Raw genomic sequence first — 19110 nt, forward strand, 5'->3', positions numbered from 1 at the left:
TTTCGTTCAGGTTGCTATTCATTGTATATGTTCAGCTTTCTTCCTTAGTTCATCCTTCGCGAGACTAAGCAGCTTCACTCGAGTCGAGCAACGGGATAATCATTTAAGGGTTTGTCATTGCAACTTCACAGCTCGAAGCGTCGGTACCAGAGACAGCTAGTGCCACCGTTCGGTAGTCGTTGCTCTCCCCTCTCGCTGTAGACGAGAAAACCCCAATGGAATCGAACACAACGCATGAGATCTAGGCAAATTTTCACTTTTTATAATTGTTTAGAATTTGTGTTATGTTATCGGAAGAGAATATTGTTATTATTGTGTGACCATTTGTGTTGTTGCGATTCATTTCTAGAATAATTATTATCCTATACCGCTATATATTAATTCAATTATAGTTACATGCGAGCAGATTGCAATTTTTGAGTCATGTAGAACAAGGTAGTATAATCTTCATGGCAATGTAGCTATGCAATTCCAAATTTTGTCATCCAAAAAAGATTAGGTTTGAAACATCAGAGGCATTTTAAGGCCCAATTCAGTTCACAACCAAACATGCGAATTCGTATTCATGTCATTCCAGTTTCTCATTGACTTTGAATCCCAGTGCAATTCAATTATGGAGCTCTATAATGCGGACATCCAAACAAAGAGCAAGGGTTCAAATCCTCACGAAAAGAAAAAAAAATCTTTTGAGCCAAAAAGAGGCTCTATATGAAAATGCAGAGTTCCTGCCGGTTCCTTGAGAAGAAATTTTGATCTGTGGACATGTGCCTACACCCTACAGTGGAGACGATAAAAGGACGACTCGTCTGAGCGCAAAGCTAGTTTGGCTTCATGAGGAAGGAAGGAACCGGCGAGGCGAGGCACAGGTGACGCGATGTTCCCCTGTAAGCGGTGCTTCTTCCCCAGTGGCGCCAAGATCCATGATCCATTCGTGACTGCAGCCATTCACACCCCCCCTCATGGCCTCGCTGGCCGGCAACACTGGCTCTGACGATGAGGTCGAGCTCCCGGGCCTCCCGCCTCCGTCGGGCGACCACAACCCTCTACACAACGACGTGCAGTGCGGTGGCAACAAATGCGTCCCGCGGCTGCTGGGTCATAGTCTCCGCCTCCTCCGTTCTTCTCCCAGGACCCTGGGTTCGACAACAGCGAGGGGCCCTTATTTAGGGGCGCGGCGGCCGGCGTCCAGATTGTCAGTCCAATACATTCAGATTCCTGCAGCGTGTTTGGCAATATTTGTTAAGGGGAATGGGAGTTTAGATTAGGGAGTTGTGTTGAGATTAGACATGGGATGAGCCATTTTATTCCCAATCCTCTGTTTCGTGCATGGTAGGAATTATGTGTGAAAATTTAAGGAGAAATTGTACTCCCTTGTCCGGTTTATGGAAAATGACATGGGGCTAGACGAGGAAAGTTAGGATGAAGGGTTAAGATTGGCTCACAAAAAAGATTCCCTTCCAACTCCCACCCCCTCCCCTATTAATAAAACGATGGGAGTTAAAGTTTCAAGTCCCATGCGTATTGCCCTATGAATTCCCAAGCCCTCCAACCAAAAAAGAGATTAGAAATCTCGTACCCCTTCAATTCCTATTCCCTAGCTCTAATTACCCCCAACCAAATACGTTATAGTGTCAAGTGATTCAACTAACGGACGGTTACGTATTAAGACGACCGGATGGCTCATAGCATTTCCAATTTAACTGTACCGTTGTCAACTGGCGCCCTTATAAGCTAGCCCGCCTCTCTTTTCTTGCATTCTGCTTTTTTATCTCAGTTCTATGGACAAACACACATCCTATATTGTAATACATATAGCTCACTGAGCTACGTTCCCCTCATGTACGAGTGACAAACCCCAGTTTCCCCCTCTCTCTACTTCGGAATCCAGATCGAGGCGTGACAATCGGTATCATGAGCCATGCTTTCTCTTGACGACGCGACCGGTGTCTATAGATAGTAGTGTTTTCTCCCTCCCTTCCCACCCATTCTACGTGCTGGCGGCGGTGTGGTGGCGCTGGCGGCTGTGACTGGAGGCGTTGGGGGAGGTGAGCTCTGGAGGCACGAGCGGTGGTAGACAAATTCGTTGGCAACCTGTGGGTGCTCGACTAGTTGCTTGAGCACACCTCTCAAGTGTGAAATCCTAGGTCAACAGTGGGTGGTGTTATGCACGGCGGCGCGATCTACGGTGGTGGCGGGTCTGGACTCGAGGTTCGGGTTACCGGTAGATCCGGCAGTAAAATTCCTCTCCTAGTACTGCAGACGAGATGGGGTGCTCCGAGTCAAGTGTTGAGGAAGAAGTTGCTAATCTCCTCGCCATGAAAGGACAAGCGTGTTGGAAATAACCACGATGTGTGACCTAGTCCGGCTCGGACTTGGGACAGTCACCTAATAGTAGTAGGATTATATGTGCTAACCATGTAGGTTAGCTTGTCTTAGTCCTAACTATTATATATGGCGACTGCTACAAATCAGTCGGATGATTTCTTAGAGAAATCATCCGTCTGTTTAACTGTCCGATCAGCGCGATGGGGGGCGTTGGATCACAGCAGGCAGCAGCGAGCTTTCAACGCAGCGCCACTGCAGCCCCGCGCCGAGCTCCAGCTGCGTCCGGTGAGCTCCGTTGGAACCCGACGGAGCTCCAACGCAGCACCAACACTCCGGTGAAGGTCCATGGCAACTCCGGCCAAGCTCCATAGCAGCACCAACGGAGCTCCAATGCAGCACCGGCGCTCCGGCGTAGCTCCATTGCAACTCCGGCTAAGCTCCATTGCAGCCCCGGCGGAGCTCCGACGACTCCGGCGGAGCTCCATTGAAACTCCGGCCGAGCTCCATTGCAGCCCCACTAGTAGGAAAAGGGGCTTTTAGCCCGGTTTGTAAGGGCCTTTTGTCCCGGTTTTCGAACCGGGACTAAAGGGTCGTTACTAAAGCCCTAACCCTTTAGTCCCGGTTCTTACACGAACCGGGACAGAAGGTCCTCCACGTGGCCGCTGCTGCCAGCCCAGGCAGGGGGGCCTTTGGTCCCGGTTGGTGCCACCAACCGGGACCAATAGGCATCCACGCGTCAGCAGCTGGCAGGAGCTGAGGTTTTTGTTTTTTTGAAACGGGGTGGTTTAGGGGTTTTGGGGGGTTAATTTAGGTGTTCCATATATTGTGTTAGCTAGCTAATTAATAGAGAGAAGTGTCCTCTCTTATCTCCATGCTTGGTCGACGCTACATACTATATACGTATGGAGAGGAGTAGACACGCTAGCTAGTAATCAAATGAAGGAAACAGAAGATCGTCATGAACATATGCATACAGAGAGAAGTGATATCGACCACCTCTCCTTCTCCGAGAGATTGGTCGAACAACAAGTTCTCGTATATCTATCCGACACTACCGGCTACATATATACAATAATTATCTCTTACAATACAATCTCCTAATTAAATTGTAGGAACACAGGGTCCACATAGTATTCTCCGTTTTCAGCGATCACGTGGTCAAGGAAGAATGCCGCCAATTCCTCTTGAATTCCTCGCATACGATCTGGTGCTAGGAGTTCATCCCGCTTCCGAAACATCTAATTTGAAGAAGGGGGTCAATACATATATATATGAATAAATGAAACTCAACACAAATGATGGTAATAAAATAAAATTGTGAATATTATTGCTTACGCACTTCATATTGTTCTTCAGTGTAGCCCCGCTCACAGGTCATGTAGCGGATGGACTCGCAAATGTAGTATCCACAGTAATTATTCCCGGGTTCCTGCCACAACCACTTTACAAGAAATAGAGGTCAATCAAATTGATAAGCAAGCATGCTAAATGGTATTGATGAAACTAGCGCTTGAATCACTAGGAGATGCGCGGAACATGGTACTATAGTACTTACTTTCGGGTGATTAAATTGCAGCTTCTTCGGCAGTCCCGGAGCTTTTTTGTGGTGAATTTTCTCCAAACCCTGCCAGACAAAGAAAACAATTACTTGATATCAGGAAATGAACAAAGTTGCTGACATGGTGGATAATGATCGATTTAACTTACTTCTCGAGCATTTGAGTCATGTTCGCATAGTCCTGGGGATCTTTTCGTCTCGAGTCTAAGACGGTTACCACTCCCTGTTCAAGCTTAATCTCTAGGAGAATATAGTGGAAGCTGCGCATGCATGCATAAGTCATCAATTACATTACCATAACCTGGACTAATAAGGGAAACCGAATATGCACAAGACAGTAACACTCACTTGAAGTTGTAAGGAAAGAGTATTATATTTTTGTTTTGATTTAATACCAACGATTGTAGCAAGTTGGCCTCGGCTTCTTTGGGATGTTTTTCAACCATATATGCATCTATGAGATTTGTGTTAATGAACCCAATATCACCGATTTGTCTTTTCTTCAATTCGGCGATCTTCAATCTGCATAATATAGTGAGGATAATTATAAATACATGCAATGAAAGAGTTGATCTATATAGAGAGACTTAATGACAGAAGTAGTACTACTTACAGACAGTAGCAAGTGATCGTTGATTTATCGAGGGCCTTTTGATTGTAAAACTGGAAGAAATCCTCAAATGGAACATTCAACAGTTCAATTCCAACGAGGTCATGCTCCGGTTTAACTCTCAGCGTCAAAGTACTCGTCCCATCAGACTCTCTGCAGGTTTTCATGTACCAATCATGTAATCTTCGCATCATTGTTGTTAGAGATCTTTCATCTTTGATGAGAGGCTTCCCGTAATGGTATTCGTGTTCGTCCACCTCCATGATTTCATAATGTACATCGTCGGGCAGGTAATCTCCAAGATTGCTATAACCGGGCACCATCCTCGGATCATTAGCGACGATGTCTTTTGACACCTTGAGCGGGGGGCACGATTGGTTCACTTGTTCGCCGAGCTGGGCAATTTTTTTCCCAGCTCGTCGTTCTTTTAACCTTTGATCACTGACAGTACTTTGAAGTTCTGCCATTCCGCCATAAGGTGGCAATGTTGAGACTCCGTGATAGCATCCACGGGGTAGCTAGCAGGAGCTGTTGGGGATCGTAGCAGAATTTTAAAATTTTCTACGCATCACCAAGATCCATCTATGGAGTATACTAGCAACGAGGGGAAAGGAGTGCATCTACATACCCTTGTAGATCGCGAGCGGAAGAATTCAAGTGAACGGGGTTGATGGAGTCGTACTCGTCGTGATCCAAATCACCGATGACCGAGCGCCGAACGAACGGCACCTCCGCGTTCAACACACGTACGGAGCAGCGACGTCTCCTCCTTCTTGATCCAGCAAGGGGGAAGGAGAGGTTGATGGAGATCCAGCGGCACGACGGCGTGGTGGTGGAAGTAGCGGGGATCCCGGCAGGGCTTCGCCAAGCACAAGCGGGAGGGAGAGGTGTTGCAGGGGGAGAGGGAGGCGCCAGGGGCTGTGGTCCTGCTGCCCTCCCTCCCCCCCACTATTTATAGGGGCCCTGGGGGGGGGCGGCCCCCTGGAGATCCCATCTGAGGGGGGGGGGGCGGCCAAGGGGGGTGGCTTGCCCCCCAAGCCAAGTGGGGCGCCCCCCACCCCTAGGGTTTCCAACCCTAGGCGCAGGGGGAGGCCCAAGGGGGGCGCCCCAGCCCACTAGGGGCTGGTTCCCCTCCCACTTCAGCCCATGGGGCCCTTCGGGACAGGTGGCCCCACCCGGTGGACCCCCGGGACCCTTCCGGTGGTCCCGGTACAATACCGATAACCCCCGAAACTTTCCCGGTGGCCGAAACTGGACTTCCTATATATAATTCTTCACCTCCGGACCATTCCGGAACTCCTCGTGACGTCCGGGATCTCATCCGGGACTCCGAACAACTTTCGGGTTTCCGCATACTAATATGTCTACAACCCTAGCGTCACCGAACCTTAAGTGTGTAGACCCTACGGGTTCGGGAGACATGCGGACATGACCGAGACGCCTCTCCGGTCAATAACCAACAGCGGGATCTAGATACCCATGTTGGCTCCCACATGTTCCACGATGATCTCATCGGATGAACCACGATGTCGAGGATTCAATCAATCCCGTATACAATTCCCTTTGTCAATCGGTACGTTACTTGCCCGAGATTCGATCGTCGGTATCCCAATACCTTGTTCAATCTCGTTACCGGCAAGTCACTTTACTCATACCGTAATGCATGATCTCGTGGCTAACTCCTTAGTCACATTGAGCTCATTATGAGGATGAATTACCGAGTGGGCCCAGAGATACCTCTCCGTCATACGGAGTGACAAATCACAGTCTCGATCTGTGCCAACTCAACAGACACTTTCAGAGATACCCGTAGTGTACCTTTATAGTCACCCAGTTACGTTGTGACGTTTGGCACACCCAAAGCACTCCTACGGCATCCGGGAGTTGCACGATCTCATGGTCTAAGGAAATGATACTTGACATTGGAAAAGCTCTAGCAAACGAACTACACGATCTTTTGTGCTATGCTTAGGATTGGGTCTTGTCCATCACATCATTCTCCTAATGATGTGATCCCGTTATCAATGACATCCAATGTCCATAGTCAGGAAACCATGACTATCTGTTGATCAACGAGCTAGTCAACTAGAGGCTTACTAGGGACACGTTGTGGTCTATCTATTCACACATGTATTACGATTTCCGGATAACACAATTATAGCATGAACAATAGACAATTATCATGAACAAGGAAATATAATAATAACCATTTATTATTGCCTCTAGGGCATATTTCCAACAGTCTCCCACTTGCACTAGAGTCAATAATCTAGTTACATTGTGATGAATCAAACACCCATAGAGTTCTGGTGTTGATCATGTTTTGCTCTAGGGAGAGGTTTAGTCAACGGATCTGCTACATTCAGGTCCGTATGTACTTTACAAATATCTATGTCTCCATTTTGAACACTTTCACGAATGGAGTTGAAGCGACGCTTGATATGCCTGGTCTTCCTGTGAAACCTGGGTTCCTTGGCAAGGGCAATAGCTCCAGTGTTGTCACAGAAGAGAGTCATCGGGCCCGTCGCATTGGGAATCACCCCTAGGTCGGTAATGAACTCCTTTATCCAGATTGCTTCCTGTGCTGCCTTTGAGGCCGCCATGTACTCCGCTTCACATGTAGATCCCGCCACGACGCTTTGCTTGCAACTGCACCAGCTTACTGCCCCTCCATTCAAAATATACATGTATCCGGTTTGTGACTTGGAGTCATCCAGATCTGTGTCGAAGCTAGCGTCGACGTAACCCTTTACGACGAGCTCTTCGTCACCTCCATAAACGAGAAACATATCCTTAGTCCTCTTCAGGTACTTCAGGATATTCTTGACCGCTGTCCAGTGTTCCATGCCGGGATTACTTTGGTACCTTCCTACCAAACTTACGACAAGGTTTACATCAGGTCTGGTACACAACATGGCATACATAATAGACCCTATGGCCGAGGCATAGGGGATGACACTCATCTTTTCTCTATCTTCTGCCGTGGTCGGGCATTGAGCCGTGCTCAATTGCACACCTTGCAATACAGGCAAGAACCCTTTCTTGGACTGATCCATATTGAACTTCTTCAATATCTTGTCAAGGTACGTACTCTGTGAAAGACCAATGAGGCGTCTTGATCTATCTCTATAGATCTTGATGCCTAATATATAAGCAGCTTCTCCAAGGTCCTTCATTGAAAAACACTTATTCAAGTAGGCCTTTATACTTTCCAAGAATTCTATATCATTTCCCATCAATAGTATGTCATCCACATATAATATGAGAAATGCTACAGAGCTCCCACTCACTTTCTTGTAAACACAGGCTTCTCCATAAGTCTGTGTAAACCCAAACGCTTTGATCATCTCATCAAAACGAATGTTCCAACTCCGAGATGCTTGCACCAGCCCATAGATGGAGCGCTGGAGCTTGCATACCTTGTTAGCATTCTTAGGATCGACAAAACCTTCCGGCTGCATCATATACAATTCTTCCTTAAGAAAGCCGTTAAGGAATGCCGTTTTGACGTCCATCTGCCATATCTCATAATCATAGTATGCGGCAATTGCTAACATGATTCGGACGGACTTCAGCTTCGCTACGGGTGAGAAAGTCTCATCGTAGTCAACCCCTTGAACTTGTCGATAACCCTTAGCGACAAGTCGAGCCTTATAGATGGTCACATTACCATCCGCGTCTGTCTTCTTCTTAAAGATCCATTTATTTTCTATGGCTCGCCGATCATCGGGCAAGTCAGTCAAAGTCCATACTTCGTTTTCATACATGGATCCTATCTCGGATTTCATGGCTTCTAGCCATTTGTCGGAATCCGGGCCCGCCATCGCTTCTTCATAGTTCGAAGGTTCACCGTTGTCCAACAACATGATTTCCAGGACAGGGTTGCCGTACCACTCTGGTGCGGAACGTGTCCTTGTGGACCTATGAAGTTCAGCAGTAACTTGATCCGAAGCTTCATGATCATCATCATTAACTTCCTCCCCAGTCGGTGTAGGTACCACAGGAACATCTTCCCGCGCTGCGCTACTTTCCGGTTCGGAAGGGGTGACTATCACCTCATCAAGTTCCACTTTCCTCCCACTCAATTCTTTCGAGAGAAACTCTTTCTCCAGAAAGGACTCGTTCTTGGCAACAAAGATCTTGCCTTCGGATCTGAGGTAGAAGGTATACCCAATGGTTTCCTTAGGTTATCCTATGAAGACGCATTTTTCCGACTTGGGTTCGAGCTTTTCAGGTTGAAGTTTCTTGACATAAGCATCGCATCCCCAAACTTTTAGAAACGACAGCTTAGGTTTCTTCCCAAACCATAATTCATACGGTGTCGTCTCAACGGATTTCGACGGAGCCCTATTTAAAGTGAATGCGGCAGTCTCTAAAGCATAGCCCCAAAATGAGAGCGGTAGATCGGTAAGAGACATCATAGATCGCACCATATCCAATAGAGTCCGATTACGACGTTCGGACACACCGTTTCGCTGAGGTGTTCCAGGCGGCGTGAGTTGTGAAACGATTCCACATTTCCTTAAGTGCGTACCAAATTCGTGACTTAAATACTCTCCACCACGATCTGATCGTAAGAACTTTATTTTCCCGTCACGTTGATTCTCAACCTCACTCTGAAATTTCTTGAACTTTTCAAAGGTTTCAGACTTGTGTTTCATTAGGTAGACATACCCATATCTACTTAAGTCATCAGTGAGAGTGAGAACATAACGATATCCTCCGCGAGCCTCAACACTCATTGGACCGCACACATCGGTATGTATGATTTCCAATAAGTTGGTTGCTCGCTCCACTGTTCCGGAGAACGGAGTCTTGGTCATCTTACCCATGAGGCATGGTTCGCATGTGTCAAATGATTCGTAATCAAGAGACTCCAAAGGTCCATCTGCATGGAGCTTCTTCATGCGTTTGACACCAATATGACCAAGGCGGCAGTGCCACAAGTATGTGGGACTATCGTTATCAACTTTACATCTTTTGGTATTCACACTATGAATATGTGTAACATCACGTTCGAGATTCATCAAGAATAAACCATTGACCAGCGGGGCATGACCATAAAACATATCTCTCATATAAATAGAACAACCATTATTCTCGGATTTAAATGAGTAGCCATCTCGAATTAAACGAGATCCAGATACAATGTTCATGCTCAAAGCTGGCACTAAATAACAATTATTGAGGTTTAAAACTAATCCCGTAGGTAAATGCAGAGGTAGCGTGCCGACGGCGATCACATCGACCTTGGAACCATTCCCGACGCGCATCGTCACCTCGTCCTTCGCCAGTATCCGCTTATTCCGCAGCTCCTGTTTTGAGTTACAAATATGAGCAACCGCACCGGTATCAAATACCCAGGAGCTCCTACGAGTACTGGTAAGGTACACATCAATTACATGTATATCACATATACCTTTGGTGTTGCCGGCCTTCTTGTTCGCTAAGTATTTGGGGGCAGTTCCGCTTCCAGTGACCACTTCCCTTGCAATAAAAGCACTCAGTCTCAGGCTTGGGTCCATTCTTTGACTTCTTCCCGGCAACTGGCTTACCGGGCGCGGCAACTCCCTTGCCGTCCTTCTTGAAGTTCTTCTTACCCTTGCCTTTCTTGAACTTAGTGGTTTTATTCACCATCAACACTTGATGTTCCTTTTTGATCTCCACCTCCGCTGATTTCAGCATTGAATATACCTCAGGAATGGTCTTTTCCATCCCCTGCATATTGAAGTTCATCACAAAGCTCTTGTAGCTTGGTGGAAGCGACTGAAGGATTCTGTCAATGACCGCGTCATCCGGGAGATTAACTCCCAGCTGAGACAAGCGGTTGTGTAACCCAGACATTCTGAGTATGTGCTCACTGACAGAACTATTTTCCTCCATTTTACAGCTGAAGAACTTGTCGGAGACTTCATATCTCTCGACCCGGGCATGAGCTTGGAAAACCATTTTCAGCTCTTCGAACATCTCGTATGCTCCATGTTTCTCAAAATGCTTTTGGAGCCCCGGTTCTAAGCTGTAAAGCATGCCACACTGAACGAGGGAGTAATCATCAGCACGTGATTGCCAAGCGTTCATAACGTCTTGGTTCTCTGGGATGGGTGCTTCACCTAGCGGTGCTTCTAAGACATAATCTTTCTTGGCAGCTATGAGGATGATCCTCAGGTTCCGGACCCAGTCCATATAGTTGCTGCCATCATCTTTCAGCTTGGTTTTCTCTAGGAACGCGTTGAAGTTGAGGACAACATGGCTATTTGATCTACAAGACATATTGTAAAGATTTTAGACTAAGTTCATGATAATTAAGTTCATCTAATCAAATTATTCAATGAACTCCCACTCAGATAGACATCCCTCTAGTCATCTAAGTGAAACATGATCCGAGTTAACTAGGCCGTGTCCGATCATCATGTGAGACGGACTAGTCAAGATCGGTGAACATCTCCATGTTGATCGTATCTTCTATACGACTCATGCTCGACCTTTCGGTCTTCCGTGTTCCGAGGCCATGTCTGTACATGCTAGGCTCGTCAAGTCAACCTAAGTGTATTGCGTGTGTTCCGAGGCCATGTCTGTACATGCTAGGCTCGTCAACACCCGTTGTATGCGAACATTAGAATCTATCACACCCGATCATCACGTGGTGCTTCGAAACAACGAACTTTCGCAACGGTGCACAGTTAGGGGGAACACTTTATTGAAATTATTATAAGGGATCATCTTACTTACTACCGTCGTTCTAAGCAAATAAGATGCAAAACATGATAAACATCACATGCAATCAAATAGTGACATGATATGGCCAATATCATTTTGCTCCTTTGATCTCCATCTTCGGGGCGCCATGATCATCTTCGTCACCGGCATGACACCATGATCTCCATCATTGTGTCTTCATGAAGTTGTCACGCCAACGATTACTTCTACTTCTATGGCTAACGCGTTTAGCAATAAAGTAAAGTAATTTACATGGCGTTATTCAATGACACGCAGGTCATACAAAAAATAAAGACAACTCCTATGGCTCCTGCAGGTTGTCATACTCATCGACATGCAAGTCGTGATTCCTATTACAAGAATATGATCAATCTCGTACATCACATATATCATTCATCACATCTTCTGGCCATATCACATCACAAGGCATGCTGCAAAAACAAGTTAGACGTCCTCTAATTGTTGTTGCAAGTTTTTTACGTGGCTTCTATAGGTTTCTAGCAAGAACGTTTCTTACCTACGTAAAACCACAACGTGATATGCCAATTTCTATTTACCCTTCATAAGGACCCTTTTCATCGAATTCGTTCCGACTAAAGTGGGAGAGACAGACACCCGCTAGCCACCTTATGCAACTAGTGCATGTCAGTCGGTGGAACCTGTCTCACGTAAGCGTACGTGTAAGGTCGGTCCGGGCCGCTTCATCCCACAATACCGCCGAAACAAGATAAGACTAGTAGCGGCAAGAAAAATTGACAACATCTACACCCACAACTGCTTTGTGTTCTACTCGTGCATAGTAACTACGCATAGGCCTGGCTCATGATGCCACTGTTGGGGATCGTAGCAGAATTTTAAAATTTTCTACGCATCACCAAGATCCATCTATGGAGTATACTAGCAACGAGGGGAAAGGAGTGCATCTACATACCCTTCTAGATCGCGAGCGGAAGCGTTCAAGTGAACGGGGTTGATGGAGTCGTACTCGTCGTGATCCAAATCACCGATGACCGAGCGCCGAACGGACGGCACCTCTGTCTGGAACGAACGTCCCTTCCTGCGCTGCATCGATATATTGCTGAATCTTCTTGACTGGTATTCTCAAAAGCTCGTTCGTCCAAACGCACCTCCCTGATACAGGGTCCAAGGTTCCGCCAGCCCCGAAGAACCAAGTCCGGCAACGATCTGTCCAGTTCATTGTCTGTGGTTCGATCCCTTTTTCAAGCAGATCATTCTCAGCCTTGGCCCACTTAGGTCGGGCTTTGAGGTAGCCACCTGACCCCGTGCGATGGTGAAGCTTCTTCTTCGCAGCATTCTTCTTGTTTGTCGTTGACATCTTCTTACTCTTTTCCGATGTCTTGTGGGCCACAAATGCGGGCCAGTGATCTCTGATCTTCTCATACCGGCCGATGAATTCTGGTGTCTCTTCTTTGTCGACAAACGTTTTCAGCTCATTCTTCCACCTCCTGAATAGGTCTGCCATCTTCTTAAGAGCATGAGACTTGATTAATTGCTCTTTAACTGGCTTCTCCGGATCCTCCTCTGGCCGTAGGGTGAAATTTGCCTTCAGCTCAGTCCAAAGATCATCTTTCTGCATATCATTGACATAAGACACCTCAGGGTCTTCCTTCTTAGGCTTATACCATTGGTGGATGCTGATCGGGATCTTGTCCCTAACTAGAACCCTGCACTGAGCAGCAAATGCATCCTTTGTCCGGATGGGTTCAATCGGTTGGCCGTCGCGCGCGATTGCTGTGATCTCAAACCTTTCATCCGAGCGCAACTTTCTCTTCGGGCCTCGTCTCTTTACCGCAGGTGTGCTCGATCCGGAGGGCTAGAAAAAAGAAGAAAGACGAGTGTTAATTAATATGTGTACATACCAAAACAATGAATGCATCAATTAGCTAGTCAGCACAGGCTTAACTAATATATTTACCTGGCCGGACTCTGTTCGGTCACCGGAGCCGTCACCACGGGCTCCTTCTTGCACCAACATTGGGTCACCGGAGCCATCATAATCATGTCTTTCCTCCTCCACTCTTCGATCACCGTAGCCTGCTTCTTCACCCTGTTCTTCTAGACCATCATTGTCGTTAAGATACGACAAGATATCACCTCCGGCTGAGATTATGTCCCCCAACACCTCTTCTGCTTGCTCGTCTCGTCCGTGCTCCATTGTTTCTGCAAATATTACAACATGGCAATTATTACACAAACATGACAGCAGGTGGATATATTAGTGCAAACGTAAACCTAGCTTATTCCGGGTTTGGGGTGGCCTCGGCAACGCTTCAAGGGTAGGGGCGCGGCGGGAGGGGGTAGGAGACCGACATCGTTTTTTTCTAGGGTTTGGGTGTCCTCGAGAGTTTTGGTCGAGCGAGAGGGCCGGGGGTGCTCCCGTGGTATAAGTTATCACGGTCGAGAGGGGGTATAAATATCGACCGTCCGTCATGTCGAAGTTATCTGGGAGGGAGTTATATATATCGACAACGACGACATACATACATGGGAAAATAATGTTATCGGGGAGGGGGTATATCGACCCCCCCCCGCCCCACGTGTTGAAGTTATCGGGAGGGGGTTATATCGACAACGACGACATACGTACATGGGAAAATAATATTATCGGGGAGGGGGTATATCAACCCCCCCTCGTGTTGAAGTTAGCGGGAGAGGGGTATATCGACGACGACAGACCCAATAAAACATAAGAAAACGAAGAAGAAATAAAAAGAGGAGAAGAAGAAAAGGAATAGAGGAGAAGATCGAAGAAAAAAAGAAGAAAAAAAAAGAGGAGAAGAAGAAAGGAATAGAAGAGAAGAAGAAAAAATAGAATTTTTTTATTTTTTCTTCTTCTCTTCTATTCCTTTCTTCTTCTCCTCTTCTTTTTCTTCTTTTTTCCTCTTCTTATTTATTTCTCCTCTTCTTCTCCTTTCTTCCTCTCCTTATTTTCCTTTTTCCTCTCATTCATAAAAAAATGTTCAAATAGAAAATTTCGAAAAACAGTAAAGGTTTTGCCTAATGCATTGTTCATATGAATATACAAACATTTGCATATTCTACAATAATTAATATCACCAAAAAAATCTATGAACAGAAAAAAATCCTAACTTTTCTAAAAATCTATCTTTTGCATATATACATGAACATATATATACACAGAGAACATATATACATACATATACTCATACATGAACATATCATCATATATATGAACATCATTTTCTTTGCATATGCATATGAACATACATTTTCTTTGCATATGCATATGAACATACATACATACATTTTTCTTTCATATGAACATACATACATACATTTTCTTTGCATATGACCATACATACATTTTTCTTTGCATATGACCATTCATACATTTTCTTTGCATATGCTTTGCATATAAACATACATACATACATATAAACATAACATACATACACAAAAAATTCTAAAAATCTGCCTAAAAATCCATCCAGAAATATTTGTTGTTGAAATGATTGTATTTAGATGTATTTTAATTCTAGATACGTCTACTTTCATCCATTTATGCGACAAATAATGCCGGACGAAAGGAGTATATAGCTAGCTATACCCCTTGTAACTTGTAACCCAGATTGAAAGAAATAATCCACAGGACCGATACGGCCCTGTAGCCATCAAATCGCGTCATCGTATTGTTTCGCCTACGTGCGCGTGTTCGTCTACTCGCCAGAAGCTAACCTAGCTAGTACGTGGTAGCTAGCATCAAGGAATCCATCCACCTGTGTGTGTGCCTGCTTGCTGTGTACGCGTACGTGCGTATCTCCAGAAAGAAGCCAGCTTGTGTGCACGTGTGATCGACGGCGGAAAGCACAGGTCACCGGAATCGCGTTGTACAAAGTACGCCGGAAAGTACTCAGCGTACGGACTGTCCCAACAAAGTGGTCCAAACCCACGAGGAGACAACAGAGCTGCATGAGGTCGAAGGCATCCTTAAAGATCTTCACGCAGTCAACCTGGCTGAAATCATTCTGAACGACGAATGCATCCACATCTGCCCAGACAGCCCAAGCTCCACCCAAGGACAAGGAACAGTCCCAAATCCCCTGGAACACATGAAAGGGCAGATCAAGTTTCCAGACTTGTCACTCAAGCGCTACACAAACGACTTGAGATGGAGTAGGAGAACACTCGGTTGTTGGCAGCACAAGTGCCACCAAATCTTCCTCCTCTCAACACAACTAGACGAACAGCTCCACCAGGTTTCGCCAACATTTCAGAGCAGGAAATTCATTTAGGATAGGCTACCCCTACCGCGCCAATCAGAACACCTCACGCACCAGCATTTCATAACTTTCAATCACCTCCAGTCAGAACTCAGTGGGAGGATTACTACAGAGAGTATGAAAGAGAGATGAGAACACAGTTCTTAAAGTCATCACCGGCAGGACCCCGAATGGAATTTCCACGGTTCGATGGCACCAACCCCGGGGGCTGGATCAGGTAGTGTGATAGGTTCTTTTAGATGGCAGGAACACCAAGTGAATACAAGGTGAGCTTAACACAATTATATGTCACTAGAAGAGCAGACATTTGGCTGAGAAGGTCAGTGTTACTCAACAAGCAACTGACTTGGTCCCAATTATGTGCTGAAATAGTAACAGATCTTCAGGTTCTGCTTCCTATAATCTGACTGAAAGGTTTAACACATTCAAGCAGAACAACCTGACAGTGGTCGAATACACTGAGCAGTTTGAAGACCTCATGGCATATGTCCAACAAGAACATCCTACGAAAAACAGAACGCCTGCAACCACCGCCCCGGCTTCTTCTCCTCCTCTCCCTGCGCCACCGCCGAACGAAGCCCGCGTGGCTCCTTCTCGCGGCTCCCCTGGGGCTTTGGCAGTGGTTCCCGACGGGATTCGCCGGTGCTCCGTGGCCGCGATGGCTGCGGCCATCCGGAGGCGTGCGGCGGCGGGGCTCGGCGAGTGGTGGTGGGATACGGCGGTGGGGTTTGGTTGTGCGCCGGTTCACTACTGAATCGGTGTTGGCTGAGGCTCCCTTGCCTCTGTGTGTGCTGCAACCTAGATCTGAAGGCCACGAGGCTTGGCAGAGGGGCCGCACGTGCTTGCACAATGGAGGTGGTCCTAGGGTTCTTCTAGTGCCAAGATGGTGTCCTGCTTGATGCTGGCCCTCATTGATTTGGCCCTTGATGCCGGAAGACTCCGCCGGAGATCTCCATTAGGTGCTTGACGCCTGCAGATTGTTGGATCGGATGAGATTCGGTCGTGTGCGTACCTATTCAGCTCGTGTGGCTTCCGGAGGGCGTGACGTGAAGCTTCATTAATTGTTGACATTATGGGACATGTCGCTACTTCGATTTCCATGATGAAGACGGTGGCAGAGAACGTCATTATGGTTGAGGTCACAGGCCTAGTAATGGCGGATCAAGTCTTCGAGGCGATGAGGAATTTGCTTGGTGATTCGTGACTCGTAGTATCGGCATCGGCAAGAGGGGACGGCAATACAAGACGAGTTCAGAGTCTTAGCTTTCAGGGTGAAACCCAAGGTCTGGCCTTAATTGGTTGTGCCTCGCAGTGGCCTTGTTGAAGGCATTGGTTGCAGCATCTCGGCGTCTCCCCCCACGCAGGTTGTAGAATCGCTGGTGGCCGATTGTGACAAAATTTGTTGCCGGTTCCAGAAAACTTTGTCGCCGGTCACATCAAAATTCATCGCATCAAATTCCGGCACTCCCCATGGCGCTGTTGTGGCTCGGGCACACCACCGGTTGCATCAAAAATCATCGTCGGTTCCAACAAAAAATATCGCTGGTCACAGCAAATCCATCGCCGGTGACATAAAAAAGAACCATCCACTGCAGATCCCCAGAAAAATTAGTAGCCGGTTCCAGCAAAAATCACCTATGGTTCCAGAAAAAACAAACACCGGCTGTAACATTGGTACCTACCTGGGGCAAAAAAAAGGGAACGACGCCTCCTTACTCGCCACAGCCCATGGCCACAGGCACCTACCTTTGCAACAACTTCCTCGTGGGCATTCTGGCGAGTCAAAAACCACCGGGTACGGCCGCAGCACCGCGAACCATGGGTCGTAGCTCCAGTCGAATCCAACCTTGTCTAGAAGCGATATGTGGACAGGGGATAGCAACGGTAGTGGTGAGACGGGCTTGCTCCGGCCGTCGTCACCGGCGCACCAGAGATAGCGAGAAGAAAGTGAGAGCGAAGTTATGGTGCTTGGGCACCATGTTGCACACTTAAAAAGACAATCAAAAACCATATGTAGAAGTTTCAAAAAAATCTAAAATTCCAAATGGAGCACGGCCACATTGGTGCCCTTTTCCAAAATTCATTTTCTGCAACACAAAAAGATTTGAAAGTTTTTGTAAACACATATACACATGTAAACCTGATCATACCCCAGGCCCAGGGTATAAGAGCACCCGCGTGGCTCGGTGTAACGGAGGGGAGTCGAGTTCAAGCTCGGAAAAAATTTGCCATTCGTGCGGTGGCGTTCGTGCGCCGGAAAATCCCTCGCCGTGTGCTTCTTCTTCCTCCTGTCTTCCTTCTCCTTGTGTCGTGTGAGCGCAGCAGAGAGAGAGGGAGAGGAGCTAGGGCTAGCTAGGGCAAGGCCACGGCAACGACAATTGGCATCAGAGCTCAGGGAGGAGTTCGCCGGCGGCAATGGCGATTATGCCACATGGCGGAGGCGCGGGCGGATCAGTGTCAATGGCGACGCGGATGCTCACACCAGACAACTATACCGTGTGGGAGATCAAGGCGCGGGTGATCCTCGACGTCCACACCCAGTGGGAGGCGGTGGCACCGGGTGACGCGGCGATGAACGGAAAAAATGCAAGACGGCGCACGCGATGATCCTCGGCGGGCTGCCGGAGGACGTGCTGCTGCAGGTGGCGACGAAGCTCACCGCTAGGGAGGTATGGGACTCCCTGAAGGTGATGTTCGTCGGCGCCGATCGAGTGCGCGCGGTGAGGCGGACGACGCTGCGCGGGGAGCTTGATCGCCTGAACATGGCGGACGGCGAGGCGCTGGATGCGTACGCCGAGAGGCTAGTGGGGATGACGGTGCCCGATCGACTGTTCCCCGTCGTCGCCGGCATCGAGCAGTTCTGCAACCTCGACGAGATGACGTTCGACGAGGCGCTCGGGCGGTTGTGCGCGTTCGACGAGCGGGTTCGGTGCCGTGGACAAGACGGCGGCGAGCGTGGCGGCGATCAACTGTGCTGACCATGGGGCAGTGGCAGGCGCAGGAACGGCATCAGGGAGGAGCTCACGACGACGACGCTGGGCAGAGCGTGGCATCGGGCAACGACGACAAAAGGCGTGGCCGCTGCTACAAGTGCAGCGAGCGCGCCCACTTCAAGCGGGACTGTCCCCAGCTGCAGAGGGCACCAGCGGCGGAGCAGGCGTTGCTGGCGAACGCTGGCGTCGAGGACGACGGCCTCCTCTAGGGAGAGTGTTGGCCACCATAAGCCGCGGCGGCGATCGAACGCAGTGAGCGCGTGTGTGGGCGTGCGCTGACCATGTCGAACGTGCTGGGTCCATGGCGGGTGTGTGCGTAAGTGTGTGTGTGTGTGTGTGTGTGTGTGGTGCGTAGGTGCGCGTGTGTGCATGCAGTAGGAGCACCGTAGAGGTAGGAGGTCGTTAGCGAGCAAGGTGGTGTTGATCGGGTCATGTCTAGCGCCGGCTCAACGCGACCCAGGCGCGTGTGTGCGCGGAGTGGGCGCGACCAGAGCGGGCGAGGTCATGGCCTGACAGGGCGGGGGACGTGCGGGTCGTGCTCGGCATATGCCCAGGGTATAAGAGCACCTGCAGGGCTCGGTGTAACGGCGGGGAGTTGAGTTCGAGCTCGGGAAAATTTTGCCGTTCGTGCGGCGGCGTTCGTAC

The sequence above is a fragment of the Triticum aestivum genome, chromosome 3D, assembly GCF_018294505.1.
Source record: "Triticum aestivum cultivar Chinese Spring chromosome 3D, IWGSC CS RefSeq v2.1, whole genome shotgun sequence".
Taxonomy (NCBI): domain Eukaryota; kingdom Viridiplantae; phylum Streptophyta; class Magnoliopsida; order Poales; family Poaceae; genus Triticum; species Triticum aestivum.